The sequence below is a fragment of the Chlorocebus sabaeus genome, chromosome 14, assembly GCF_047675955.1.
Source record: "Chlorocebus sabaeus isolate Y175 chromosome 14, mChlSab1.0.hap1, whole genome shotgun sequence".
In the NCBI taxonomy this organism is placed as follows: domain Eukaryota; kingdom Metazoa; phylum Chordata; class Mammalia; order Primates; family Cercopithecidae; genus Chlorocebus; species Chlorocebus sabaeus.
Window position 1 is genome coordinate 38,118,934 of NC_132917.1, and position 26,774 is coordinate 38,145,707.

Genomic DNA, 26,774 nt, shown 5'->3' on the forward strand with positions numbered 1-26,774 from the left:
CAGGAACTGCTCCAGTTGGAAGCAACCTTTGAGACCATATGGTCAACCCCTTCCTGTTATGGATAAGAAATACCAAAGGTCATTCAGCTAGTTACTACAGAACAGGGACTAGAACCCTTGTGGTCCAGGCCAGTGCCACTTCCACCCCTGTGCCTGCACCTTCAGACACATTCACAGACCATCTGTCAGCAGCCCACAGCTGGGAGGGCAACTGAGGATAGCCCCTCCAACAAATTTGCTGGTGCTAGACTTGACCCTCCTTCCCTGAAGCCTTCCCTTTCTCCCTTTTTCTTTTTCCTCCTCTCTTCCTTCACCCTTCTTTTCTTCTTTGATCTGCAACTATGTCCTCATCCTACTCATGGCATAAAGAGACCCCTAAGCATTGTTTTGATTTGCCAGTGGCACTGGGAGGCATTGGGATCTGGGGACAAAATGCTTCCTCCAGGCCAACTTCTGAAAGAGGTCAACTCCCTCTTCCCCATCTCTTCCTTGAGAATCAGTGACAGAACAAGGAGCTAAGAAGCATAGCACTCCTGATCCTAGTCAAAGACTGTTAGAAGTCAACTTTACAGCTCTTGTGGGCTTTAATTCTTTATTAATAGAAATCTTTAAGGAAATGTCGATACATTTGTAGTACTTGAGTGTGACCCTTCTATGAAGGTTTTTACAGAAAACTGTTTCCAGCAAAACCTTCTACAAAATAATTACATTTTTGTAGGTTTGTTTTTTTGGTTTTTTTTTTTTTTTTTTTTTTTTTTGAGACGGAGTTTCGCTCTGTTGCCCAGGCTGAGAGTGCAGTGGCACGATCTTGGCTCACTGAAACCTCTGACTCTCGGGTTCAAGCAATTCTTCTGCCTCAGCTTCCCAAGTGGCTGGGATTACAGGCATGCACCACCACACCCGGCTAATTTTTGCATTTTTAGTAGAGATGGGGTTTCACCATCTTGGCCAGGCTGGTCTTGAACTCCTGACCTCATGATCCACCCACCTCAGCCTCCCAAAGTCCTGGGATTACAGGTGTGAGCCACCGTGCCCAGCTTTTGTAGGTTATTCTTTAAAACTCAACAACTTTCAATTAGACACAAAGTCCTAAACAGTGGACACATTAAAAAGAGAAATACACGGAGGCAGGACCTTCCTGATCCCCTTTAGGTCATAACTTTGAGCAGTCTAGTCTACTTCGTGTGGCTCAAAGGGGAAATTGGACCTGCCCAACACCCCTATGCCAACGTCAGGAAGCAGAGTCCGTTCCTAGTGTCCATCACTTGCCCTGGCAGGGGAACTTTTTTTTTCTTTGAGACAGAGTCTCACTCTGTTGCCAAGGCTGGAGTGCAATGGTGCAATCTTGGTTCACTGCAACCTCCACCTCCTGGGTTCAAGCAATTATCCTGCCTCAGCCCACCAAATAGTAGCTGGGACTACAGGTGCCTGCCATCATGCCTAGCTAATTTTTGCATTTTTAGTAGAGATGAAGTTTCACCATGTTGGCCAGGCTGGTCTCAAACGTCTGACCTCAAGTGATCCACCCTCCTCCGCCTCCCAAAGTGCTGGGATTACAGGCGTGAGCCACTGCACCCGGCCGGGAACTCTTCCTTGAGTGTCACTAACGTTTCCCGTGTTGTGGTCTAAGGTCACACCCTCTGGTGCTATTCTCCTTGGGGATGTGCAACACTTCTCATACCCTCTGTTTCCTCTCTTTTGTTATAGACGAAGGGGAAGAAAAAGATAAAACCAAACACAGCTCAGAAATTCTGGCATACAAATGAGAAAAGAACTACTTCTTAGTCACCTGTGCCAGGTAGGTGGGTGGATTATAGATTTAAATCCAGCAGAATGCGGTCCAAACTGGTTCTACAGACAATGAAGTGGTTCTTTGTTTGGGGGACCTGCCAGACCAGGTTAAAGTTGGAGGCAGGCTCTTCCAGTATTGGTAGGCTCCCAGAAGTGTTGGGATTACACAATCCCTTGCTGGATGTACAGACAGAACTGGCAGGCTCACTGGAACAGAACAAAGCCATGGGAGAGGTTTTTTTTTTTTTTTTTTTTCCTGCAACTCTGCCAGCATCCTAAGTATTCTGGCTCAAGATTTGGGGACTTTAAGTGACAAAATGATAGGTCTAAAATGTATTTTGCAGCTCCAAAGAAAATTGTAAGACTCTTTATGGTCTAGAGAATTTTACAAGTCTTAGTTGTGAATAATTGACTTTTCCAAAACCCTGCAACATCAGCGAAGCATGCCACAGAGAATGAAAATGTGCGTTTCTATGGGGCCAGGTCCTGCACAGCTCCATTTCTCTTTCTTGAGCCATGATTTTCTTAAATTTGCATTGAAATAAAGGGCACCAGCATCAAACTGGGTGGCTGTTGCTGGGTTGTTTTGCATTTTTCCATCATCTTATTTGGAAAGCAATAAGACCTTTTTCAATCCTTTGGGCTTCCTCCAAGTGGAATGGTCTTTTAGATCTAGTGTCTTTTGGGGTAAGTAATGGGCCCGAGAGAAAACACAGAGTGAGTGTGAGCATGTGTTTAAATTTTCTAGTGCTGTTTTTAGAGCAATTCAAGAATGAAATCTCCCCAGGGTGCCCAACTGCTCTCAGAATGCAAACCCACACAAAGAGCCAGAGAGGGAGAAGGGATGCTTAAAACAGAGAGGGAGGCTCCTCTTCAGGGATTCCAAGGCTTAGGATTGGTGACTTTTTTCTTTTTTCTTTTCTTTTTTTTTTTTTTTCTGAGACAGAGACTGGAAAACAGCCTTTGCTCTGTCACCCAGGGTGGAGTGCGGTGGTACAATCTTGGCTCACTGCAACCTCCGCCTCCCAGGTTCAAGCAATTCTCCTGTCTCAGGCTTCTGAGTAGCTGGGATTACAGGCGCGCGCCACTACTGCCCAGCTAATTTTTGTATTTTTGGTAGAGATGGAGTTTCACCATATTGGCCAGGCTATTCTCAAACTCCTGACCTTAGGTGATCCAGCCGTCTCGGCCTCCCAAAGTGCTGGGATTACAGGTATGAGCCACTGCGCCTAGCCAGGCCTGGTGGCTTCTGACTGCACTTCTAGAAGCCACCATCCACCTTTACTGACTGTAGCCAAAGGAAAGCACCATAGCACATCTCCATGGTGTTTCCTCATGAATGCTGTTGAAAATCTGGTGTATTCATTATGCAAGATCGTCTTTATGAGGGTTCTCAGGAAAAATTTCGTTTTGGTCCTGATACCAAGGATAGACATACTTTTCTTGAGCAATTATGCTACCTTTCAGGATTTTATAAGATGTGAAAGCAGTCTTCAGAACCCAGCCACATATTGTGGATAGATCCCCATCCAGATCCTAGTTCAAGAGGCCCGATCCCAGCCCAAAAGCAAATCCCTGGATCTGAGTTTCTATTGATATATCAGTCATTGAACAATAAATCTTTTTTTTTTTTTTTTTTGAGACAAGGTCTTACTCTGTTTCCCAGGCTGGAATGCAGCAGCATCATAGCTCGCGACAGCCTTAGACTCCTGACCTCAAGCAATCCTCCCATCTTGGCCTCTCAAAATGCTAGGGTTACAGAATTGAGCCACTGTGCCCAGCCCATTCAATTAATCTTTCATATGATAAATATATATAAAGTACCTATTATGTGGCAGGAAATATAGTTGTAAACATGACAGGCAAAATAAATCCTTATTTTCAGAGTTGCAAGCTAGGGGGTTTACTCTGCTGGATGCACTTGAATTTGTAGATATGGTAATGAAATTAGTGAAACCACCTTTGCAAAAATTGTAGCTAAGGAAATTATGACAGTGAAAGACATCAGACCTAACTGACTCCATCTTGCATTTTTTTTTTTTTTTTTTTTTTTTTGAGACAGAATCTCACTTTGTTGCCCAGGCTGAAGTGCAATGGTTTGATCTCAACTAACCACAACCCCCGCCTCCTGGTTTCAAGCAATTCTCCTGCCCCAGCCTCCTGAGTAGCTGGGATTACAGGCATGTGCCACCACACCTGGCTAATTTTATATTTTTAGTAGAGACGGGGTTTCTCCATGTTGGTCAGGCTGGTCTCGAACTCCCGACCTCAGGTGATCCACCTGCCTCGGCCTCCCAAAGTGCTGACATTACAGGCATGAGTCACTGCGCCCAACCTCCACCTTGCTTCTAACCTTTAAGTTGACCATGTTCATTCCTGGGCATAGGCCGAACTAACCTTGGGAAGGAATTTAGTTTATGGTTCAACTGTGAAACAAAATAATTCTTTCTGAAAAGATCCCCTTCTTGCCTTGGGACCAGTCTGCCTTTGCAGGACTAACAAATTAGCTACCAGTTTAGAAATTATGGTTTAGGGGTCATGCAGCCTCTGGCCGCAAGAGTCTGAACCTCCCCAAATTGCTCCTGGGGATAACATCACTATTGTGAAACCTAAGATCAGTGCTTGAGATATTTTGCAGACCCTGCACTTGATGGATCAGCTGAGACCACCCAGACCATAATCTGGCTCAACCAGTTCTGCGATCCCACCCAGGAACAGAAGACAGCAAGAAACACTCACTTCAACCCCCTATGATTCCATTTCCAACTGACCAATCAGCATTCCCCACTTCCCAAGCCCCTACCCACCAAATTATCTTTTAAAACGCTGATCCCTGAATGCTCCGGGAGACTGATTTGAGTAATAATAAAACTCCGGTTTCTGTACAGCTGGCTCTGCATGAATTATTCTTTCTCTATTGCAATTCTCCTGTCTTGACAAAGTGGCTCTGTCTAGGCAGCGGACAAGGTGAACCTGATGGGCAGTTACACTAGCAAATAGCTGAAGTGGAAACCTCAGAAAAAGACTAGAAGACCAAAATGACTAAAACACCACAGGTGTGAGTCAGAGTGATCAAGACATTTAGAAAAAATGAAAGAATTATATTCCTATTTGCTGTGTGATCTTGAGTAAATGATAACCTCTTAGTCTCGGTCTCCTTATCTAAAATATGGTGATAGAGACTTACAATGAGAAATAAGTGAGAATATGAATTAAGCTTTTCACACAGTGCCTGCTCATATCAGTTGCTCAATAAATACTAGCTTTTACTACTTTTATCCCAGAAGCACCAAGAGGAGAAGGGCCCTTGGTATGGGCATTTTGACCACATGACCTGTTCAGCCTGGTGTCAGATATGGGAATGTAGGGAGAAGCAGGGTTCCCATGCCAGGAGGCTATGCCCATGGATGTCACCCAAGTCCTAATATTGCCAATAGAAACCATATCTAGGCCGGATGTGGTGGCTCACAGCTGTAATCCCAGCACTTTGGAAGGCCGAGGCAAGTGGATCACCTGAGGTCAAGAGTTTGAGACCAGCCTGCCCAACAGGGCAAAACCCTGTCTCTACTAGAAGTACAAAAATTAGCCGGGTATGCTGGCAGGTTCCTGTAATCCTAGCTACTCAGAAGGTTGAGGCAAGAGAATCACTTGAACCTGGGAGGTGGAGGTTGCAGTGAGCCGAGATCGCACCACTGCACCCCAGCCTGGGTGACAAGAGCAAGACTCCATTTAAAAAAAAAAACCAACCATACCTAACCTACCTTTATTTTTTTTCTTTCATCTCAATAATTCTAATCATAATCCTCATTTGCACCCCCTATTTTGGCTAGAAGGTAATTTCCATATTTCCATTTAACCTTTCCATTTTACTGATAAGAGTGGTTTTCTTCTTCTTTTTTTTTTTTTTTTTTTTGAGAAGGAGTCTTGCACCATCACCCGGGCTGGAGTGCAGTGGCGCGATCTGGGCTTATTGCAATCTCCGCCTCCCGGATTCAAGCAAGCCTCCCAAGTAGCTGAGATTACAGGCACCAGCCACCATGCCTAGCTAATTTTTTTGCATTTTTAGTAGAGACAAGGTTTCACTATATTGACCAGGCTGGTCTCAAACTCTTGACCTCCTAATCCGCCCACCCCAAAGTGCTGGGATTACAAGCATGAGCCACCGTGCCCTGCCAAGAGTGGTTTTCATATTGACCAATGTTCTAGAATTAGCACAAATAGAAACTCCAAGCCTTCCCACTCACTTCCCATGTTTTTCTGTTATTTGTTTTGAAGGAAGGGGGAAATCAATTTGCTGTTTGTTTTTGTCAGTAGCAAGTAGTGTCATGTGCCATGGACAAAGATCTGAACAACACATGTTCTAATCTTGGAGTTCCTTGCAACTGGCTTTGGGGTTGCTCACTAAAGTCCCTAGTTAGGTGTCTCATTAAGTGTGACATCTAAATGACTCACCTAGAATTCTGAGATGTACACAAAAGGAAGGAAGGAAAAAGAAAAGTTCCAAGGACGTGGGTCCCCTTTGGTTCACATTCCAGCCTCAATGAATGGTCCACTTATGTTTCAAGATCTTAAATCTTGATCCTGAATGTACAATACAGGCAATGAAAGCCATAAATACGTTAAGTCAAGAAGATTCCCAAATCCCAGGATCTTGAAAACTTCACCTCCTGTGCTTCATCATACCATTAGCCCACACCCACACTCATTTCTCCATCTACCCTCACCATTCATGATCTTGAAGAACCTTCTCCAAGGCCAAGGACAGAGAGTTCTATAAACAAAGTGGTAAGTGACAACGAATATCCACATGCCCCAAACTGGGCCCCCCTCCACAGTTGAGAGACCATTAAATGAAATGGCCTTACTGTGTAAAAACCAGGGAGGGATAGGAGATAATGGAGAAATAGCAGACCAACTGTAATTTCTGCTCATCTAAGATGATCAGACCAGTAACATAAACAGAAGAGGAATGATTCTATGAGTCCTAACTCCAGGCCCTCATGCCCTTTTTCTCCATAGGCCTTAGAGCACAAATGAGCTACACATAGCATGTTCTCTATTATCAGACAGGCCAACCAAGAGATGGCCTCTCTCAGCTGGCTGAGCTTTGGTACCTTGGAGCTAAAAACCTTCACTATCTCACTGCAGTCTAAATTGGAGCAATTCCTTTTAGTCAATGTACTAGAAGGCAAAGGTCAGGCAGCCAATTCTAGGTATCCTCTATAAGCATTTGGCAGAGATCTCTGAGCATGGACCTGAGCCTAAGTGTTCAAATATAAACGAAAGGGGGAAAACTAGTCCCAGGCAACAGGCCTTTGCATTCTCCAGCACCCTTCTGCTCTTCCAGTGGCTCTGAAGTTAGTGGGAGCATTGTGTTGTATCCTGACCTTCCAGTCTACTAGAAATCATATTAGATGGTTCTATGGCCTACTTTGTAGCCCGATGAAACAGCAAAACCTACCAGGTGTGTACCACCTTATATATTTCCCTGCCTCTATTCCCCTGCGGATGAAACCGGACTTACCTGAACTAAACAGATTATATTATAAAAACTTCTGGGAAATCTCAAAGAGTATTATCATGTTCACTTAAATGATCTTATAGTTACTACAGACTTTGCTTTTTGAATGCAGACTATGCATTGATTTTTTTCATAGCCAAAGCTCTAGGGGTCTCTTTATTAGCAGAGTTTAACTATTGTGTACTCTAGTTAAATGTGAATCTAGCCTTAATCTAACTGATTCCCTTGATATTACCCCAATCAGAGATCACAAAAAATAGTTATAGCTCCCATGTATTGAGTGTCTACTATGTACAAGTCAGAAAATGTGTCAGGGACTTTACATACGTTATTTTGGTCCACCTTCACAACAGATTTGTAGAATTAGCTTCAGTTTACAGCTGCTGAATCTAAAATGCAAAAAGGATAAGTTACACAAGAGCTCAGGTGCAAGTGGTAGAACTCAAACGCACACTCAGCTATGTCTGGCTCCAAATCCAGTGACATGACATCCTTCTTTGCGTAGGAACAGTCATAAAAACATTGGAAGGAATTCATGGAGCCTTCTTTCAATAAAAGGCTCATGGTGTCCACAAGGTGATCCCACACTACTCCACCCCAGTGACACCTTGTGAACACTTGTAAAAGTGTTGTGTTGTGAACACTTGTAAAAGTCACAATTTTTTTTTTTTTTTTTTGACGGAGTCTTTCTCCATCACCCAGGCTGGAGTATAGTGGTGTGATCTCGGCTCACTGCAACCTCTGCTTCCTGGGTTCAAACAATTCTCGTGTCTCAGCATCCCTAGTAGCTGGGGTTACAGGTGCCTGCCACCACGCCTGGCTAATTTTTTAAATTTTTAGTGGAGACAAGGGTTTCCCCATGTTGGCCAGCCTGTTCTTGAACTCCTGACCTCAAGTGATTCACCCGCCTCGGCTTTCCAAAGTGCTGGGATTACAGGCATAAGCTATCACACCCAGCCAAGGCCACAATTTAATAGGAATACTGGCAAAGGAAGTTGACAAGACAAAGTGGGTCTGAAAATGCAAGGTACTGTTGAAGAGTAATTAGTTTGTTGGGAAAAAAAAAAATGGAGAACAGGAGAAACAACCTAACAACTTTCTCAATATTTGAAAAGCTGTAATGTAGAAAAAATGCATTTTATTCATTCACTCATTCATTCATTTCTCACACATTTCTCAGACACCAAACATGGGCCAGATACTGGCTAGCCATTGGAAAGCAGCTAGAAAGAAGTCAAATGTGCCTGCACAGCATAGCAAGAAAACCAGATATGAAAAAGCATTGCAAGTGTGAGGATTTCTGCAACGTATAAAAGGGAGGCAAGAAGATCTTAATCCCTAAGGTTCAGTAACACAGAATGACTACTACTATTTTTTCAATTTTTTTTATTTTTATTTTTTTGAGAGTTTCACTCTTGTCGCCCAGGTGGGAGTGCAGTGGCGCAATCTTGGCTCACTGCAACCTCTGCCTCCCGGGTTCAAGCGATTCTCCTGCTTCAGACACCTGAGTAGCTGGGACTACAGGCACACACCACCACAACTGGCTAATTTTTGTATTTTTAGTAGAGACGGGGTTTCATCATGTTGGCCAGGCTGGTCTCAAACTCCTGACCTCAGGTGATCTGCCCACCTCAGCCTCCCAAAGTGCTGGGTTTACAGGCGTGAGCCACCACGCCCAGCCTAACACAGAATGACTCTTACTGGGTAGAAATATCAATAGGTAAAAATGAAAGGGAGGCAGATTTCAGGGCAGAGTAAGAAAAGCTGTCCTGTGTCCCCAACAATGAGGCAGGTGTCAGGAAGAAGTGAGTCCCTGTCAGTGGGAGGGTTCCATTGGTGGCTGACTGACCCCCTCCCTGACGCATTCCACAAGGGATTCCCTCATAGGAGAGGAGGTTAGCACAAGCACTCTCTACCAGCACAGATGCTGAAGTCCTACAGTCTTGGACTTCATCTTCGACAGAGTGAGCAAAAGTTCTCTGAAAGAAGGGCATTTTTCAATAATGCTGTTCGGCTCTTCCAGTGTGCTATCTGTCCAACAATTCCATGGAACTGTCCAGTCTGCAGAAAAGGCTGCAAGGGGCAACTTAATCCCAACTAAGTAACATCCACTTACCTTTAGCAGATAAGTGAAACCTCCCCAACCCATTATTAATAAAAACTTGGGTGAGGGAGAACTTACTGGGTAAAAACTCAAGCATCCAGAACTTAGAGTTAGCTGTGCCATCTGACAACAGTTTTTGGACAGAGAAATGTTTTTAGGATCCACTCTATCATTGCTCTGCACCATAAATTCCGGAGAGCACCCTTTCTTATCTCCTCAGTCTTGCCTCTTAAGAATGGTTGACTGCTCATCAACGATGCGTTCTGGTAGAATAAGGAAGAATGCTCTTGTTTTCTATGACAAAGCCTCCATTTTCTATTTTCATGCTGAGGCAAGTAGCTGCAAGCCTGAGAGATTTATTATTTTATGACTTAATGCCAATTTTGGAAGCTTGCAACTTTGAATCAAACTAAGAATGTGAAAAAAAGGAAAAAAAAAAATTGTACAAACCTAGCAAGCCAGTGTGGAAAACTCAGGAGATAACAAATATATCTCCTTTGACCAAATTATTCAAGTTGGCAACATCCCACCTCATGGATCAATTGCTCATTTAATCATAATGCCTTATAGCCACGTGGCGCTTCAGGGACAGCTTACAAAGCATGTTCTTGTTTATTATCTCCTAGCCCTCCCAGCAGTCCTCTGCAGCGGGTATGGCTGGTGCTATAACAGAGCAGGTGTTGGACTATGAACCAGAAGAATCAGGCTCTATCTCCAGCCACCTCTTTAATTGATGTCTTTGGACAATTGCACTTAAACTCCTAACCTCAATTTTTTCTTTTGGCCAAAGGAACTGAAACACCCAGAGACAGATGAAGCTCACAAAGCTTCAGCTTTAGGGCCTGCCACTTGCACAGGTTGTGAACCTAATTCTGAATTCACAGTTTGGTGTTCTTGTCCTTAAAAAGGGCTCCCCAAATTACAATTTCAGGCCACACAAAACCTAGATCAACCTCTTAATAACAGAATACCTCCTCAACCTAATTCTAGGAAGCCAAAATACAACAGGTGTCTCTATGACCTCAGCTCTGCCCAGTGGCCTGTGTTAGTCACTATGGCACCTCATGTGACAGGTGAACTCTGTTGGTGCCTCTCCTGGATGGCTGCAAAGGGCTCACAGCTGGCTTCTTCTCCAGAGAAGTGCCTTCAGCTGCACAAGAGCCCCTCATCCTGGAGTGTACACCACCACTCCCATCCAGGATAGCCAACCGATTCCTGATTGACGGGGAGTGATCCCCTATACACAAGACTGTACCCCTGCCTGAAGGTGGGAGCAACTCTGTGGTGCAAGTCACATCCTTAGGGGCCAGACTGAAGCTAGAATCCATCTGGGATCACATTCTTGCTTGGTTCCTTTCCATGTCTCATCCTGTTTCACTCACCCCTTTCTCCTACAGTGCTGCCCCACTAAGGTGTGCACCTGAACCCTCACCTGGGGATCAGCTTCTAGGGCACCCAACCTGAGACACAGAATGATAAGAAGAGTGCCATTTATTTCCTATGTTAAAGACTGTCTGGTTCACTTTCAAACATAGTCAAAGAGCCATAAGCCTCCAAAACCCCTTGCAGCTCAGTCTATGGTGGAGATGGGTGTATAAATATATATATTCCTCAACCAGCAACTTGGTCTGAGACCCATCCTGTGCCCCAAACAAAGTCCACAGATTAAGAGTTATAAGTACCTTGGGAATAGTACATTTGGGAGGGTGAAGGTGGAAGAGTTGACTATTTTGTAATACCCCACACTGTGACCAACCACCCTAGTGTCCTCTCAGAACCTTTTGCTTTGGGTGTTAGGAAGGACACCAAAAGATGAGAAAAGAATGAACAGTAGCATTGTGTCCCTTTCAATCATTCTCTTGGCACCTTCTACCTGGGGAGATTTATACCCAGTTCTTTGTCCTAGCTAAATAGAAGAGGAATCAAAGAGCTCTCCAATGTTGTCTGTCAGTTTAGAGAGAGGCAGAGTTTAGGAGTAAAGGGATTTACAGCCTGCTTCTGTCTCACCTCGTACTCAGTTTGTGACTTTAAAATTAATGAATCATTCATTGCCCTTTAGCACTCCCATGTATGGCATGAAGGTTTACTTCCACATCTCACAAAGACCAAAGATCCTGAAAAAGATCATCATAACAGCAAGACTGCCATCCATAAGAGAGATACAATTTTTAAAAATTAAAAAAGATAGGCTGGGTATGGTGCCTCATGCCTGTAATCCCACCACTTTGGGAGGCCGAGCCGGGCAGATCACGAGGTCAGGAATTCAATACCAGCCTGAGCAACATGGTGAAACCCCATCTCTACTAAAAATACAAAAATTAGCTGGGCATGTGTGGCACTTGCCGGTAATCCCAGCTACTCAGGAGGCCGAGGCAGGAGAATTGCTTGAACCTAGGAGGTGGATGCTGCAGTGAGCAGAGATCATGCCACTGCACTCCAGCCTGGTTGACACAGTAAGACTTCACCTCAAAAAAAAAAAAAAGAAAAGATAAAGACAGAGTATTGCTATGTTGGCCAGGCTGTTTTCAAACTCCTGGCCTCAACCAGTCCTCCTGGCTCAGCCTCCCAAAGTACTGGGATTACAGGTGTGAGGCACTGCCCCTGGCCAAGACATAATTTTTAATCATCAAAAAGGATACACAAGAAATTCCTCATGAAAGGGAATAAAATGTGAGGCAGGAAGGAAATATTAATTACCCAGACAAATGTTTGCTCCCCTAGACTCTTACCCTGAGGGATCTGGAGATAACTAGTCCTCTATCTCCTTCCATTAAAGAGATAGGTATGGGCTTTGCAGGTGAACTGTGAGGATCTAGGTCAAATCCAAGGTCATTATTCAAGGGAGGGAGCATTCAAGAGTGGGCTGATGAACTGCAGATTTCACAATCAGGCTACAAGAAGTTGGGAAAGACTGATTCAGAGACTGGGGCCCATGGCAGTCACCCAGATGAGACTCCCAATGCCCGATGCAAACCTTAGCAGAACCACGGATATCTCTTTATGCAAAACCATTGGTTTTCTAAGCCAGCAGCTTCCTGTAGACTCTTGGAACTGATCTTAGGATGTGGGAGCCTTGAACTTGAGCAGGGAGCAAAATAACTGTATGTGACTTTGGTTAAATTGCTTGCTGTCCATTCCCTCATGTCTCCTTTACTCATCTTTCAAGGCTGGTGTCAGATTCAGATTGAGGCACTATGCATGAAACTGCTCTGACATAAACTGTAAAGTAAAAAATGTAAATGTAAGACAATGGTAACTGCAGAATAGATACCAAAGAGGGTGAAGAGGAAAGCTCTTTAGAATTGGAAGAAAGGAAGGCCAAGATCTGCATCTCATTCTGCCTGGTCCTTGAGCCCATGCAAGGCCAGGCTCACAATGCATATAGAGCCTTCCCTACTGTTTTAGTCTGTTCTCACACCGCTATAAAGAAATACTGGAGACTAGGTAATTTATAAAGGAAAAGTTTTAATTGACTCACAGTTCTGCATGGCTGGGGAGGCCTCAGGAAACTTACAATCATGCAGAAGGCACCTCTTCACAGGGCAGCAGTAGAATGAGTGCCCAGCAAAGGGGAGAAGCCCCTTATAAAACCATCAGATCTTGTGAGAACTAACTCACTATCACGAGAACACAATGGGGAAACCTGCCCCCATGATTCAGTTATCTCCACCTGGTTTCGCTCACACATGTGGGGATTATGGGAACTACAATTCAAGATGAGATTGGTTGGGAACACAACAAAACCATATCACCTACTGTTGAGGGGGAGGTGAAAAGAGTCCCATGCCAGAATGGGACTTGCCAGAATGAATCTTGCCAGAATGAATCTGTGTCTATAGGAGTGTGCACCTGCAGTCTCCCTATCACAAGCAACTGCACATGGCCCATCTGTATTACTGTTCTCTGCCGTGACCTCTGGTTCCAATTACCTTTCCAGCTCCCTGTCCTTCCGTGAACCCTGGTAGCACTGGCTGGGGCGCTGTTTGTCTAGTCTTTTCCCCAGGACAGATGGATGCTTGAATGAACATGTTGGATACAAATAGGGCACCCAAACTCTCCTTAGAAATCCCATTTTGTGCCCTGCATGTTCAGCCCAGACAGAATCCCCACAGACCTGACCAGCTGGATCAGACTCAGCTCTACCCTAGCTTAATGGTTTGGACCACAGGTCCCCCTCCTGCAGCCATTCTCCCCAGCTCTCTCCCCTCCTACTCCAAGTCAACATTTGTTCCAGTTAGCTCCCTCCTCCTCATTAGGAGCCCATAGTACTGATAATGACCATCTTTAATATCTTTTTCTAAAAATATCACCGAAAACAAGAAAGGCACAAGATAAAAGGCTCAAAGGAAATATGAAACATGTAGTTTTAAATTTTTCATCCCTCAAAGTAAGAATCAAAGATAATTAAAATATTAGTGAAGGAAATACAGGTAGATAAAAATAAGTATTTACATATATGCTGCCCCTTTGGGGGAACCTTTTTTTTTAAACTTAGCTGATAAAAACAATAAAGCTTGCAAAACCCAGGATACCTGGGAAATAAACATACCTTGTATGTGCTGCACAAATTATTGATGTCTTTTTTTTTTTTTTTTTCTATTTTTTTGAGATGGATTCTGGCTCTTGTCACCCAGGCTGGAGTGCAGTGGCCTGATCTCAGCTCACTGCAACCTCCGCCTCCCAGGTTCAAGCAATTCTCCTGCCTCAGCCTCCTGAGTAGCTGGGATGACAGGCGCCTGCCCCACGCCGGGCTAAATTGTGTACTTTTAGTAGAGACGGGGTTTCGCCATGTTGGTCAGGCTGGTCTTGAAATCCTGACCTCAGGTGATCCACCCACCTTGGCCTCCCAAAGGGCTGAGATTACAGACTTGAGCCACCGCACCCAGCTATTGATGATTTTATAGTGTATAAATATTGTTGATGTACTGGGTGTGATGGTTAATTTCGTGTCAACCTGACTGGGCCACAGGGTATCCAGATATTGGTCGAAAATTATTTTGGATGTGAGAGTTTTTTTGGATAAGATTAATATTTAACTTGATAAACTGAGTGATATGGTTTGGATCTGTGTCCCTACCCAAATCTCATGTTGAATTGTAATCCCCAGTGTTGGAGGTGGGGCCTGGTGGGGAGTGATGGGATCAATGGGCAGATTTTCCCCTTTGGTGCTGTTCTTATGATAGAGTTCTCAGGAAAACTGGTTGTTTAAAAGTGTGTGGCACCTCCTCCCTCTCTCTTGCTCTGGTCATGTAAGATGTGCCTGCTTTCCCTTCATCTTCCACCATGATTTTAAGTTTCCTGAGGCCTCCCTAGAAGCTGCTATGCCTTCTGTACAGCCTGCAGAATGGTGAGCCAATTCAACCTCTTTTCTTTATAAATTACCCAGTCTTGGGTATTTCTTTATAGCAGTGCAAGAATGGATTAATACACTGAGTAAAGAAGATTCCCCTGTCTAATGTTCAATCAGTTGAAAGACTGAGAGTACAAAAGTTTGACCCTCCCCTAAGTAAGAGACAATTCCTCCTGCCTGACTGCCTTTGAACTGGGACATTCGTTTTTCCTGACTTCAGACTCAAACTGAAACATCAGTTCTTCTTGGGTCTCAAGCCTTCGGACTGGAACTACACTATCAGCTCTTCTGGGTCTTAGGCCTTTGCACTTGAACTGGAACTACATCATTGGCTCGCCTAGGTCTCTAGTTTGCTGAATCACCCTGCAGATCTTGAGACTTGCCAGCCTCTAAAACTGAGTGAGTCAGTTTCTTTACACACACACACACACACACACACACTCCCTACTGGTGCTGTTCCTCTGGAGAACCCTGACTACCACACTGGGTCATCCTCAAATAAAGCAGATATTAAGCTGTTGGGCCAGAGTAAGATTGTTTTTGCTCTTCATCTAAGAGTTTACAAATAGTTGGTGCCGTAATTGTTTCCAAGCCTCATCAGGCAGGAGTGGACTGGGAGTGGCTAAGAGTGGAGTGCTCCTTGACCTCAAATCATTGTGCCTGGAGCCAAGGGGAGTAATCTCAGGCACCCAATGCCAAGTGAGGCTGGTTGCAAACAAAATGGCAGTTGATGAGAAGCAGCTTCAAGAGCTTGGAATGGAAATTCAGGAAGCCAAGCAGAAAGACAGAGGTGGGAACAGAGATGGGAAACTGTCGATTAGGAGAGGGGCTAGAGTAGCTTTCTTCTTTTTTTTTTGAGACAGAGTCTTGCTCTGTCGCCCAGGCTGGAGTGCAATGGCACGATCTCGGCCCAGGTTCACTCCATTCTCCCACCTCAGCCTCCCGAGTAGCTGGGACTATAGGCGCCCTATAGATTAGACTCCTGGCTAATTTTGTTTTTGTGTTTTTAGTAGAGACAGAGTTTCACCACGTTAGCCAGGATGGTCTCTATCTGCTGACCTCGTGATCCGCCCACCTTGGCCTCCCAAAGTGCTGGGATTACAGGCATGAGCCAGTGCACCCGGCCTGGAGTAGCTTTCAATAAGGCCCCTGTGGCCTTACATGGCCAGGAAGGAAGCCATGTAGGCATCAAGTGGATCTGCGTATTTCTCTTCCTCCAGGAGCCCATGCAGGAAGTCTCAGAGGTGCAGGAAGACTTGAGAGCATTCCTGTTTGTAATGCCAGTTTATCTGCTAGTCAGAAAGCAGACAAGGACTTTCTCCTGCAGTCATAACTCAATCTACTGATCTCTAAAATTCATCATTCTTGTAGCACCAAGAATGACTACAGCCCAAAACTTAGACTATCTAAGCATCTGGAACCTAGATGCATACTTTGTTTAGTGGGAAGTCCTGACTTCTTTTATCTCGACTATTGTATTAGTGCAGTGTCACATTGGTATAAAGAACTACGTGAGACTGGGTAATTTATAAAGAAAAGAGGTTTAATCGACTCACAGTTCTGCATGGCTGGAGAAGCCTCAGGAAACTTACAATCATGGCAGAAGGTGAAGGGGAGAAGCAAAGCATGTGTTCTCATGGCTGGAAAGGAGAAAGGGAGACAGAGCGAACTGTGAAGTGCTACGCACTTTTAAACAATAAGACCTAAACAACCAGATCTCATGGAAACTCACTATCACGAGAGCAGGAAGGGGCAAATCCACCCCCACAATCCAATCATCTCCTACCAGGTCTCTCCCCCAACATTGCAAATTACAATTCAACAAGATTCGGGTGAGGACACAGAGCCAAACCATATCAACTATTAAGAAATACGATTAACGATTTAGGTCAAGTCTGGCAAATAAAACAGGTCATCGAGTGGGTAATATGTTTTGGGATCCAAAATCATACAGTGTGTATAGTGGGAGGATGCAGGGCCTCTGACTAAAATGGCCACCAGGGATTTTGCTAGAGCTGGCTGGTTATAAACATGGAGAGCAGAAGGTATATCCTGTCAGAGGGCAAGAGTGACAAGAGAGAGAAGAGGAGGAGGGACCTTCACGTGGGCAAAAAGCTGGAATTGCCACAGTTACTCTTGTGCTTAAAATTCTTCTTTGGTTTCTCCTTGTCAATGGGGAAATTTCAATTTCCACTGCCCATTAATGTGACACACAGGGTTTGGCCCAGCTTCATCTCGTTTTGTAAAATTTTTTAATTTTCTTTTTTTTTTGAGATAAGATTTCACTCTGTCATCCAGGCTGTAGCACAGTGGCACAATCATGGCTGGCTCACTGCAACCTCTACCTCCCAGGCTCAAGGAATCCTTCCTCCTCAGCCTCCCAAGTAGCTGAGACTACGGGTACTCACCCGCTTGCCTGGCTAATTTTTTAACTTTTTGTAGGGATGGATGGGGATCTCACTATATTACCCAGGTTAGTCTCAAATGCCTAGGCTCAAGCGATCCTCCCATCTCAGCCTCCCACATTGCTGGAATTAAAGGTGTGTGCCATAGTGCCTGACCTAGCCCTGTCTCTTCACATGACCTCCAGACTCTCACCTTCAGGCATCCAGACTATTGGCAGCTTGGTTGATCCAGTGGTGTCACACATCAGCTTTCCTCCCTCCGTAATAATCCCACCTTCCATATGCCCATATGCCTTGGAATTGCCCGCTCATCCTCAAGAATCAGCTGCTCCCTCCCCAGTAACCCGTCTCCCAGTTGACCATTCCTTCTTGGGCCACTGTAGTAGTCTCAGCACCTGTTTAACAACTCTGTAAATCCCTCCAGCTGGAGATGATCATGTCTTATCAGCCACTCTATTTCCAAAGCCCAGCAACCTGTGTGCCACATAAATAGATACTTAACTGATGTTTGTTGAATCAAATCGGATTTAAATTGTCTGTGATCCCAAGGTAACAAGCCATTTTCTTTTTCTTGGTTGATTCATAAAAAGTGTGAAAAGAAAAATAAAGTTATAAGTGTATATCATCCCCAGACAAATTAAAAGACAATTTCCATGTGAATTTTGGATATGGATATTCTGAGCTGGGTGCGGTGGCTCATGCCTATAATCCCAACAGTTTGGGAGGTCGAGGTCGGCAGATCACTTGAGGCCAGAAGTTCAAGACCAGCCTGGCCAACATGGTAAAACCCCCATCTCTACTAAAAATACAAAAATTAGCTGGGCGTGGTGGCACGCACCTGTAGTCCCAGCTACTTGGAAGGTTAAGGCATGAGAATCGCTTGAACCTGGGAGGCAGAGGTTGCAGTGGACCAAGATCACACCACTGCACACCATCCAGCCTGGGCGACAGAGTGGGACTCTGTCTCAAAAAAAAAAAAAAAAAAAAAAGGAAAGGAAAAAGAAAAAGAGGCCGGGCACGGTGGCTCACTTCTGTAATCCCAGTGCTTTGGGAGGCTGAGGTGGGCAGATGTCCTGAGGTCAGGAGATTGAGACCAGCCTGGCCAACATGGTGAAACCCTGTCTCTACTAAAAGTACAAAAATTAGTCAGGCATGATGGCGGATGCCTGTAATCCCAGCTACTCAGGAGGCTAAGGTGGGAGAATCTCTTGAATCCGAGAGGTGGAGGCTGCAGTGAGCCGAGATGGTGCCATTGCACTCTAGCCTGGGCAACAGAGCGAGACTCCATCTCAAAAAAAAAAGACAAAAGAAAAAGAAAATTCTGTCAGGATGTAGATGGAGGTAAAACCAAATTTGTCTCCTTAGTTTATTGTGACACTTTAGACCCAGGATTACACTCAGTTGACTTTATCTATTAGTGACTGTAAGAGAAATGGGTGTTCTGGTTAATCAAATAAAGAACCATATAAAAGAAAACAGAAGGCTTGGGTTCTTGTCCTGATTTTCCACTTACTACCACCTATGGACTTTGGGCAAGTTCCTTCATCTCAATTCCTTCAGTTTTAAAATATAGTTTATTAAATGTTCTTGTTGAAAATGCGGGCCAAGCTGGAAATAAATCTGCGAGTGTAAGGTATTATTAGGCATAGATGGCCAATTTCCCAAGAATGAACTTCAAATACATTTAACACCATAAAATATTAAACAAATATTGCAGCTTTCTTGCATGATTCAGAAGGCACTTAAGTGAGTGCTCCAGGCTCTTCATGATAAGTATCATTCCATTACAACATAAATTTGTGCAAATACCAGTTCATAGACAGTTTCACTTGATTGAATGGTATATAAGCCACTTTTAAATAATACTGTATCATTTTGGTATTGGCACCCTGTAGAAAAATCTAATGAGATGATCACCAAGCCAGCTTTCAGGTTTCCAGAGTTAAATGAATACTTACAGATGAAAAGGTTTGTTTCAGCTCTGTCAGCATAATCACTGTTTATTGGTCCGCAGTGGGTTTGGAAGGACAGTGGTAAGCATTACGATGTGTTGTCAGTGATTGACACCCAAATCATTGTTTTCAGACCAGTGCATCAAATATTTGGCCTTGTAAGCTTCTTAGTTATAGGGGGGTTGAACAGCCTTAGGGATTAGTTTCATCCAAAGAGAATTTGAAAGGCTGTCCTTGACTGCAAGCCTGAAAAATCTTGTTTATCATGGTGACATAGAAACTGCATTTGAGGGAAAACATCAGTGCTCCTTCAGACTTTCTAGAAACTATACATTGTGGTGGAGGTTACTTCATAAAGAAGTGGCCTGGGAGATGAAAAAAGCTAAACACTGAGTCTACTATAATTTATTTATTTATTTATTTTTTTTTTTTTGAGACAGAGTCTCACTCTGTCACCCAGGCTGGAGTTCAGTGGTGCCCACTGGGCTCACTGCAAGCTCCGCCTCCCGGGTTCACGCCAGTCTCCTGTCTCAGCTTCCCGAGTAACTGGGACTACAGGCGCCTGTCATAACGCCTGGCTAATTTTTTTATTTTTAGTAGAGACGGGGTTTCACTGTGTTAGCCAGGATGTTCTCGAACTCCTGACCTTGTGGTCCACCCGCCTCGGTCTCCCAAAGTGCTGGGATTACAGGCGTGAGCCACTGCATCTGGCATCTACTCTAATTTCACTCACCATTAAGAGATGCTAATTTCGTTCCTGGGTGGGACCAAAAAGAAAAGGTGGAAACTATTCTTGGTGCAGACTGTGCATTAAAATCTCTAGATTAGCCAGGCATGATGGAGCACACCTGTAGTCCCAGCTACTTGGGAGGCTGAGGTGGGAGGATTCCTTGAGCTCAGGAGTTCAAGACCAGACTGGGCAACATAGCAAGATCCCCTCATCTCCAAAAACAAAAACTCTCTAGAGAAATAAAACTAGTTTGGATAGAGAGAGGAGGACAGAGAATTGAATGAATGAGTGGTTCAAACTAAAAAAGGGGTGGAAATGAGATCAAAAAGCAAAAAAGTCGTGGTAGAGGGGAAAAAGAAGCTGCTGGAGAGACTTTGGAAGAGAAGATTCCCCCTATGCAATGTTGAGGGAAGCTTTGTAAAGCTTTCGCATTTTTGACATCATGTACAAAAAAAAAAAAAAAAGGCACTGGCAGTGATCCAGGCAGTAACAGTGGTCTGGGAGGTGCTAGAGAGAACCAGAAGTCAAGAGTAGCAGCAGTGATGGAGAATGACATTGCACTACTGCTTTGAAGGTGCAGTCTCTGCCGGGCCTTACTTCTCCGGTGAGGTCCCTGGAGCAGCAGCCTCACTGGGAGCTGGTTTGACCTGAAGAATCCCAGCCCCTGCAGGCCTACTGAATCCGAATCTGCAGTTCAACAGGATCCCCAGGAAACCGGATGCACTTTAGATTGAGACTTCACCTTTTTTAGGGCTCTTGCAACCCTATCTCCTTCTTCTATTTTTTTAAAAATTAAGACAAGGTTTCGCTATGTTGCCCAGGCTGGTCTCAAACTACCAAGCTCAAGCATTGCTCCCACCAGGGCCTCCCAAAGTGCTGGGGTTACAGGCATGAAGCACAGTGCCCACCCTCCTTCTTCTATTTTTTCTTTTTTCCTGAAGACAGAGTTTCGCTCTGTTGCCCAGGCTGGGGTGCAATGGCGCCATCTTGTCTCACTGCAACCTCTGCCTGCTGAGTTCTCCTGCCTCAGCTTCCTAAGTAGCTGGGATTACAGGTGCCCGCCACCACGTCGAGCTAATTTTTGTATTTTTAATGGAGATGGGGTTTCACCATGTTGGTCAGGCTGGTCTCAAACTCCTGACCTCAAGTGATTCACCCACCTCAGCCTCCCAAAGTGCTGGGATTACAGGCGTGAGCCACCGCACCCGGCCACTAGTTTTTCTTCTTTTCCCCTTCCCTTTTCATTATCTTCTTCCTCAAATTCCAAAAAAGGGTCGTGTGTGACAATCAATATGTTGGGTATTTACATCTCTTCTTGGTCCTAATTCAAAGCACAAGCTAGCCTCAATTCATAAACACGTGAACAAAACAGTTGCATTGGGCCCCAGAAAGCCGTCAGGCAGGATGAGCCCTCCCCCATAACATCTATATTTGTGCCATTTATTTATACAGAGGCTTAAGTATACACAGTGTTTTGTAGGGGAACATGCCAAGAAAAGAATACAATCCCTGCTCTTTACAAAATATTTTTCTTTTTCTCTCATAACCCTAGGGAATAGCCAGGGTGGGGATGGAATTATGAAATCTTTGGAACAAAATATATAAAATGAATAGAAGGAAGCCGTAGGTATTTTTTAGAGCCTCCAGACCTCTCTAAGAAAACAAGACTTTCCCAAACGATATGCATGAGCAGATTTTTACTTCATGTGAAAACAAGCTCTCAGTTATCTGAAGGAAACTCAAACACACACACAAATACACACACACCAGAAAAGATATTTTAAAGGCATTTTGTCAAAGATATTTATAAAAGTGCATTTTAAAAGGCTGGAGTGAAGTGGTGTGATCTCTGCTCACTGCAACCTCTGCCTTCTGGGTTCAAGCTATTCTCCTGCCTCAGCCTCCAGAGTAGCTGCGATTACAGGCATGTGCCATCATGCCCCACTAATTTTTGTATTTTTAGTAGAGATGAGGTTACGCCATGTTGCCCAGGCTGGTCTCAAACTCCTGACCTCAAGCGATCTGCATGCCTCGGCCTCCCAAAGTGCTGGGATTACAGGATGTGTAATCACGTTCGGCCCGGAATAATTTTAAATTTATAAAAAAGTTGCAGAGATAGCTCAATGAGCTCCCGTGTAGTTGCCCCCCAGCCTCTTCTAATGTTAACATCTTATTCAACCACGGTACATTTGTCTAAAGTAAGAAATCAATGTTGTTAGCTGGGCACAGTGGCTCACGCCTGTAATCCCAGCACTTTGGGAGGCCGAGATGGGTGGATCACCTGAGGTCGAGAGTTCAAGACCAGTCAGGCCAACGTGTTGAAACTCCGTCTCTACTAAAAATACAAAAATTAGCTGGATGTGGTGGTGGGCACCTGTAATCCTGGCTACGCAGGAGGCTGAGGCAGTAGAATCACTAGGACCCGGCAGGCAGAGGTTGCAGTGAGCCAAGATCACACCATTGCACCCCAGCCTGTTAACTACAGACTTTTATTCGGACGGCACCAGTTTTTCCACTAATGTTCTTTAGTCCAGGATCCCATGTTGCATTGAATATTAATACATTTTAATAAAATAATACAGTGAAGTCACAGGATAACACATGATAATTGATTATCAGATGCAGATGGTGAAAAGAGCTTTGCCTCGGGTCAGAGTGGCCTAACACGCATCTCAGCAGGGAAGGGACACAAGTGGCGCCCGCAGGGGTGTGAGGTGGTTTCACACAGCGTCGGGGCAGGCATTCCAGCTCTCAATAAGAACTAATATGGTTCAATGGACGCTAACTCCCCAAGGAATTTGCAGTTCACATTAGACAAAGGGTATAAAGCTCTCATTATGAACTCTGGGGCCAGAGTGGACCACGACGTTGAATATTTCCACAAAGAAGAGGAGAAGCTTACTTTCCCATGCTCTGAAGTCACACTTCCTGCCCCGTACTCTAGGACCGATGCGAAGCCTCAGGACTCAAGCTTATTTCTGAAGCAACATCTCGAGTGAAAAAAAGAAAAAGATGACGAGTTAATGGGTGCAGCACACCAACATGGCACATGTATACATATGTAACAAACCTGCACATTGTGCCCATGTACCCTAGAACTTAAAGTATAATTTTAAAAAAAAAGAGAGAAATAAAGAAAAAGAAACATTTAGACTCGCCCCTTCTGAGGAGTCACTGTTCTGTGCCTCTCTAGGGGCCACCTTCGCTCAGAGGCTGGGTTAGGCTGGTGAAGCAGGGGCTGCAGTGGGAGGGAGAAAGTCTGAACATTCCTCAGCGCAGCGTCGGTGTCCATGGGGGGCTCTCAGCGATGGCCTTCTCCGCTTGCAAGGTCATTGGTCTTTCAGCCGGACTCGCTGCCTAAGGCAGGCTAAGACTGGCATATTAGCATTCCATCTATATTTAACTTGGAATAAATTCCAGATTTAGTCCTGCAGCTAGGGTGGAATTTTCCCCCTTCCCCTGCCCTCCCTCTTCCTGCCTTTGAGCTGGGTCCTAAGTGAGGCAAATGAGGGGCCGACAGCCTAACACGCAGGGAGGCCCTCGCACCACCGTCAGAGTGAGCGCATGTCTCCTACAATTTTTCCACTCTAGGTCCTTTGCTTGTCTCACACAGCGTGGTTACCTCTTCCTCATCTGCAGCCTCAGCCCCAATGTGTTGTCATAATGATTTAGCACCTACAAAATGAAAAGAGAGCCAAAAAAAAAAAAAAAAACCGAAACATCTAGCTTCCCCCTCAGTTAAGTGTTCAAAGTGTCCTAACTTCCAGCTTTGAAATCGGATGAAGATGAACCACGCTCCTGGCACCCCCTGGTGAGAGCCCAAGTTCAGCAGATTGCGGCCATGGGGGACTGAAAATGGAACCCTGGACAAAGACACTTGCTTGGTGACCCAAGGCAAGGTGCACTTTGACCGGCACATCTATTGAATGAGTATTTTAAGAGTTTGGGGTTTTAGGCTCGGGCGGTGGCTCATGCCTGTAATCCCAGTACTTTGGGAGGCCAAGGCAGGCAGATTGCCTGAGGTCAGGAGTTCAAGACCAGCCTGGTCAGCATGGTGAGACCCTGTCTCTACTAAAAATACAAAAATTACCCAGGCATGGTGGCAGGCACCTGTAATCCCAGCTACTTAGGAGGCTGAGGCAGGAGAATCACTTGAACCTGGGAGGCGGAGGTTGCAGTGAGCTGAGATTGTTCCATTGCACTCCAGCCGGGGCAACAGAATGAGACTCCATCTCAAAAATAAAAATAAAAAAAAGAAAAAGGATTTGCGGTTTTGGAAAGAAGAGAGATTCTAGAACCTTAGAGATTTCCTTTTTTTTTTTTTTTTTTTGAGACAGAGTCTCGTTCTGTCACCTAGGTTGGAGTGCAACAGCATAATATCAGTTCACTGTAGCCTCTGCCTGCCAGGTTCAAGCAATTCTCCTGCCTCAGCCTCCTGAGTAGCTGGGACTACAGGCGCCCACCACCACACCCAGCTAATTTTTGTATTGTAGTAGAGATGGGGTTTCACCATTTTGGCCAGGCTGGTCTTGAACTCCTGGCCTATAGAAATCTGCCTGCCTCAGCCTCCCAAAGTGCTAGGATTGCAGGCGTGAGCCGCCGCATCCAGCTGACCCTCTCAGATTTCTGACTTAGAAATGTAAGCAGTGGGGACCAGGCGTGGTGGCTCATGCCTGTAATCCCAGCACTTTGGGAGACCGAGGTGGGCAGATCACCTAAGGTTAGGAGTTCGAGACCAGCCTGGCCAACATGGTGAAACCCCATCTCTACTAAAAACACACACTTGTAATCCCAGCTACTTGGGAGACTGAGGCAGGAGAATTGTTTGAACCCGGGAGGTGGAGGTTGTGGTGAGCCTAGATCGCGCCGTGGCACTCCAGCCTGAGGGACAAGAGTGAGACTTCGTCTCAAAAAAAAAAAAAAAATGTAAGCAGTGGAAAGAAGGTGACAGAGCAGGCAAGTAGTCTCCAGGGAAATCTAATTGGCAGCTGAGAACAGAACTTTATGGGTTATTGTTGTCTCCAGATTCCCTGGACATCCAAGCAGGGCTAGCAGCTCAGAATTGCCCCCAAGCACCTCAGTCTTAATTTTTCTCATATGAAAAATAAAGGAATTTTGGTTAATGAATGGTTATCAACCATGTCTATTCATTAGCATCACAAGGAGGCTTTGCAAACACCAGTGCCTAATCCCCACCTCTAGAGATGCTGCTGAATTGGTCAGGCCTAGCCGCCAGTCCTTTTCAAACTCTCCAGGTGGTTCTACTCTACTGCCAGGCTTGAGAACCTCTGTGATGGGTGAGGTCTCAGATTCTCTCTTTGACACTCTGTGATCGTGAGAGATAATAGGTAACTGCTTTTTGACTTGACAGAACCAATTCAAGCATTCCCATTAAAATAACCAAAAGTATAAAGAAAGGTTAAAGGTCTTTAATTAAGTCTCTGGGCCCTGGAAGAAGGAAGCTGGGGAAAAGACAGCCGTAAGGGCAAGGTTAATGGTACCTTTTTAAGTAGAAACTGCTCCAGAGACTCACAGCCGCAGCAGCAGCTAAAAAGTCAAAATTAAGTTTCTCTACAAGCTCAGAGGCCAGCAAGCCCAGCCCAGGGGCATGGCCTTGTAGCCCTGATCATTATGCAGTGATCCAGCTGCCCTCCCAGGCGGGTGCAGTCCCTTGGGTAATCAGCCGACAATCTCAAGTTGACCTCCTTGGAGGCCACGAAAGCCAATTAAAGTAAAGGTCACCCAGGTTCAGCAAGGATGATGGCCAACCTGGGCTTCACTGAGCGGCGAGTGAACAGGAGGCTGCAGTGAGTACAATAGGTGTTAGAGCCTCAGCAAGCTGATCACATGCTGAGCACAGTAAAAGCCTGAAAGGCCCGTGGAAGATTGGGCAACAGTGGATTGCAGGACCAAAGTCCCAGGGCAGAAGCACATCTAGCACCTCACAGTAGATATTCCTAATCCAGCTGCCCAGTGCGTTACAACAGGGCAGGCTCTTTGCCAGGGCATAAAGGTGTTTTTTTCTGTTGTTGTTTTTTTTGTTTGTTTTTAATTCCCCTCCTGTTTTCTTTTGTTTTGTTTCTGTTTTTTATTTCTGTCTAGATTTTCCATGTATACTATGAATGCCAAGTGCTGTGAACACCAACCCATGCTTTCAAAGAGCCTGCTGCCTCAGAGCATGTGATGTGGAACTTTCTGGTGGCCTGGGTGTGGAGGTTCTCAACCTCAGCTGCACACTGGGTTTAGTTGATCTGGAGTGAGATCTAGGCATCAGTATATTTGTTAAGCTCCCCATGTGATTCTAATATGCAGCCAAGAATAAAAATCACTGGGCGAGGCCATCCCTGGCCGAGGTGAGGAGGTGGTGAGATGGGTTAGAAGGGGACCATGGCAAGGATTCTTAGGGGAGTCAAGGAGGAGATGAAAGGAAGACTCAAACATGGGGATCTGGCAAGTTTTCAGAAATCACCTGCTGATGCCTTTTAAAGCTGACGCCTTTATTGAGTCTTATTCATCCATTCATCCACTACTCACCAGTGTCTAACATTGCTGTGTTTTAGAAATATAAAGATGAATTAAGACCCAGCCCCTGCCCTTAGGGGGCACACAGTAGGAGAGACAGACTCGTGAACACATGGTGGTGTAATCAAAGTTAGTCTTGGACTGTATATGTACTCAATTCTGGGGCCCACAAGGCACCCCATTCTGTGGGTGAGGGGCAAGCTCACCCCAATGTCAGGCATACTGGGAAGAGGCTAAAGCTAAAATATCCAATGAGAGCCTGCAAGGAGGGCCTTGGACAGGGGAAAGGCAAGAACTTCTTGGGCTTTCTGGGCTTCCTGTCCAGAGCCTGTGTCCTGAGAAGTCTGTGCAATAGGTACACTCAAGGATACTCCACTGGACAACTCCAGGGGGTGTCAT

General features: G+C 45.1%; 2 long non-coding RNA genes across 2 annotated transcripts; one reads left to right on the forward strand and one right to left on the reverse strand.

Moving 5' to 3' along the window:
• Positions 1–7,543: 7,543 nt before the first annotated feature.
• On the reverse strand, positions 7,544–25,398 carry LOC140713423 (uncharacterized). The gene is made up of 3 exons (XR_012095501.1): positions 25,355–25,398; positions 22,756–22,843; positions 7,544–7,701 (listed from the first exon to the last, which is right to left on the reverse strand). It is a non-coding gene; the product is annotated as an uncharacterized lncRNA (long non-coding RNA).
• On the forward strand, positions 23,609–26,178 carry LOC140713424 (uncharacterized). The gene is made up of 2 exons (XR_012095502.1): positions 23,609–23,752; positions 25,956–26,178. It is a non-coding gene; the product is annotated as an uncharacterized lncRNA (long non-coding RNA).
• The last annotated feature ends 596 nt before the right edge of the window (positions 26,179–26,774 follow it).